General features: G+C 47.6%; 1 non-coding gene across 1 annotated transcript; it reads right to left on the bottom strand.

The window, feature by feature from the left end:
* Positions 1-3,335: 3,335 nt before the first annotated feature.
* Positions 3,336-3,418, bottom strand: TRNAY-GUA (transfer RNA tyrosine (anticodon GUA)). The gene has a single exon. It is a non-coding gene; the product is annotated as a tRNA-Tyr (tRNA).
* Positions 3,419-3,720: the final 302 nt, after the last annotated feature.

Here is a 3,720-nt window from a genome sequence, read left to right as displayed (position 1 = left end):
AGATATGGAGTCCGAAGGGGAGGGGGGTTTTCTTCGGGGCTCGAAGAGACGGAATAGATAGGGCCCCACAAGTTTTGAATTCGCCGCTAGGGAATTCACACGAAAGGGAACGAAGAATTCTCAACGAAAAAAGTGCTCTCTGAACGAGCGTGAAAGTAGTTTTCCATCAGATGGCTGTTCCCGTAACTCTACTCTCGACTTGGATTATATATCCAAAAAGGTCCGCCCTCGGCCATTCCACACGCTGCCTAGCAGAGGCGTGGTTATCTGAAGTGGATTCTCTCTTTTGTAGTAGATGCCGAACCTGCTGCTCTATTGACTAAGAAGGGAGCGAGCGCAGTAGGTACATGAAGGGAACGAAGAATTCTCAACAAAAAAAGTGCTCTCTGAACCGAGCGTGAAAGTAGTTTTCCATCAGACGGCTGTTCCCGTAACTCTACTCTCAACTTGGATTATATATCCAAAAGGTCCGCCCTCGGCCATTCCACACGCTGCCTAGCAGAGGCGTGGTTATCTGAAGTGGATTCTCTCTTTTGTAGTAGATGTCGAACCTGCTGCTCTATTGACTAAGAAGGGAGCGAGCGCAGCAGGTACATGGACCCCTTCCTTTCTGTTGTTGCCAGCGCTTTCCCGGGCCGAGCCGGAATTCTTTATTAGAAAGAGCAGGCAAAGCCCAAAGGCTGCTATCCCAGCCAGCGAGTAGAACGAGGAGAAGGCCCGACAATCATACCACTTCGGTATAAAAAGTTTGTTCCCTTCAGATAACAAGCACTGTAGGCCATTCTCGGTCTTCTTCGTTTTTGATAAAAAACAAAGAAAATCTTTATCTCCGTTCAGCTGATCTACGACCACCCTTCCCCTCTCCCTCCCTTCGTCGAGCCTTTCCTTTAATGGTTAGAGAAAGCATTCTCTTATCTGAACTTGGCGGGCATTCTTTCCAGCCTTACTCAAATAGGGAGTGGGTTTGAACATAGGGTCAAACATTATTTGAAGGGTCCTAGCTATGCCATGCGTTCAATACAAATCTGGAAACCAGCGGACAAAAAGAGGGCGCTTTCCTGTGTTGCACTGAAAAAAAAGTCAGATAAGAGCTCTCTTATCTTAGGTTTCTTCCTTCCGCGCCCGCCGCCGCCCGCGTTAGAAGAGAAGATTTGCAAAGCGGGAAAAGAAAGAGGAAGGGATAGAAGCATCTTATTCTCTTCGCGAGAACTGGAGGATCAGAGAAGCATTCGGAACAGGCTCCGCGTTCATTTATTTCGTTTTTCGTTGGTGGAAAGGCTCCACCAATCCATTCGGGGCTTCAGAGAACCCAAAAAGAAATTGAACTTGATTCATAGAAAAAATCAATAAGAGATAGACAAGAGATATATAATATAGACTTTTTCTTTACAAAAAATGGAGAGAAAAAGAGCAGATAGGGAAATTCCCCTATATCGAACACTCATTCCTATCTATTGATAGAAAGAAAGATCTTCGTCAAATACCGGACTTTGGCTTTTTTAAGGAATTCTTCATATCCAAGGCAGCATACCACAAGCACTCCACCCCATACGACTAGTTGGGGGGCGCCTTTTGAATCAAACAAAGTATGTAGTAAGGTAGCGTAAGCTACTTTCATTCTAAAGGAAACCGAAGAACCAACCTTTAGTCAATAGGAGCCCTACTTTCCTCTTTGCGACCTCATCACTTCCAAAAAAGGGGAAACCTCTTTCTTAGTCATCAGGCGGAGCGCACCTTTGGTACTTCAGTAGGGCGAGCTCTTTGATAGTGACTTCTTTCGTTTGTTAAGGCGACGAAAGGCTACTTCAATCTAGGAAACAGCCGGAAACTCGAGAGGGCCACCTTTGAAAGCCTTCGCTGGTAACCATCACTTTTTCCTTTTGATTATGTCGTAACGCTGACTGAATCCAATCCCGGAAACGAAAGTTCGTTCCCTTTCATCAAGTAGGTAAAGTAGGCATACGAACCACTTTTGCTTTGCCTTAGACTCTATTGAAAAAAAGCAAAGAAGAAGGCAGAATGGAGAAAGGAAAGGGACAAGGGCGGTCTTACTTGGCGCGAAGGCTGCTGGTTCGGGGGTAGGGTACAGTACTAAAGGTCCTCAGACTTCCAGGCGGTTTTTCTTTTGGGCTGCAGTTTACCGTTGGATCTCGCCAATACAGCCTCCTATAGTTTTCGTTACCAAGATATCTTTTTTTTCATTGTTCCCAGGGATTTTTTGGGTCATTTGCTCCCATACTGCAAATATTCAAATCTGAACCTTGTCGCTCTTCTTTCTTTCATCACGGGCAGGAAGCACACCAGCAGCGTGCATTGCGTGATTCTACTGTGTTTTTTGCACTTGACTGGGTGGACAGTTGACCGGAAGAGAACTTCGATTCGCCCGGCCAGCAGGCGGGCGGCGTGCTTATCTTGTGTGACAACACTACAGAGCGAGTGGCTCTTCTAGGCGGGCAGCTGTGTGACAACACTCCAGAGAAAGCCGCACTTTCGTTTAACATGCTATGGTCTCAACGCCCTTACGAGGTAGTGATGAGTTTTACGCGCTCTCCGCCCGGCCCGCGCGCGGTTAGGAAGATTGGCCGCAATCCGAGCGGTACCACCAACCCCTACCCTACACCTATAGGCGGCCGTTCGTAATACAGCCGCCCGAAAAGGAACTGCAGTGATCTTGAACAGGGATCCTACAGCGATAAAGAGAATCCCCATAAAAATACCACTAGATCGAACACCAGTGATTTCGTATCCGGTCAAAATCTTGGCTAATTGATCGAAGTGGGTAGCTCTAGTAGACCCATAGATCATGGAACAAATAGGGTGGGTAGGCCCAACCACCACACTACACGTATAGACGCGAACCCCCCTCGTTACCGTACGTGCGACTCTCACCGCATACGGCTCGCACAAAGACTCCTAAACCCATCCCGAGCCTTTTCTTCCACCTCTCATCTCCAATCCTCGATCAAACTTGCGTTCTCCGGGCGCTATGAACTGGGGGGGGGGGGGTCTTTCCTTCGCCTATCGTATGTATCGGCTTGGCTTCGTCCCGAACCAAGGCAAGTTGTTCTTGCGAGCGCGTGCGTGTAGGAAGGCCGACCACTACACTACATAAGCTAAAAAGACGGACAAGCCGGAAGTGACTCGCTTCTATTCTCGTTGGGATTGGATATAGATAGAGAATCTATAGATCCTAGTAGTTCGCTAACCTCTCTAACTAACATACGGATACAATTTCACTTCACGGCACAGCCAAAAAAGAAGGAACTGTCTTTTCAGCGGGTTGGCCTTCCTCCGTTGACGAATGCCTTCTTTCTCTGAAGTCTACAACAAACAAGTGGGAGAGGCAGGATTCGAACCTACGTAGAAAAACTTCAACAGATTTACAGTCTGTCGCTTTTGACCACTCGGCCACTCTCCCCTTCCCGGGCCGAGGCCCCCTCAATGGGTTCTAAGAAGGAGGGCTAAACCTGAATCAAGAAGCTTCTTGATTGGATTGAAGCTTAGCTAGCGTTCCGGGAGAATCTAGTCATTTAGTTAGTTCATAAAATAACAATCTTTGTAAAGCAAGGGCAAAGCTTCGTAGACAGCTTCCCTCTCATGTAGTCATCGGCCTTCCCCAGCCCCCTTCGTCGCTTCTGGCGAAGCTGCGAGTTCATAAGCAAGTGAATGAACAAGCCAGCGAGCAGCGAGTGAAGTGACTGAACGAGCCATGTTCCTAAA

This window comes from Phyllobates terribilis, unplaced genomic scaffold, assembly GCF_046119375.1.
Source record: "Phyllobates terribilis strain yellow unplaced genomic scaffold, ASM4611937v1 Scaffold_6831__1_contigs__length_41648, whole genome shotgun sequence".
Classification (NCBI taxonomy): domain Eukaryota; kingdom Metazoa; phylum Chordata; class Amphibia; order Anura; family Dendrobatidae; genus Phyllobates; species Phyllobates terribilis.
The sequence above is the reverse complement of the archived record's forward strand: the minus strand, read 5'-3'. Positions and strand labels throughout refer to the sequence as shown.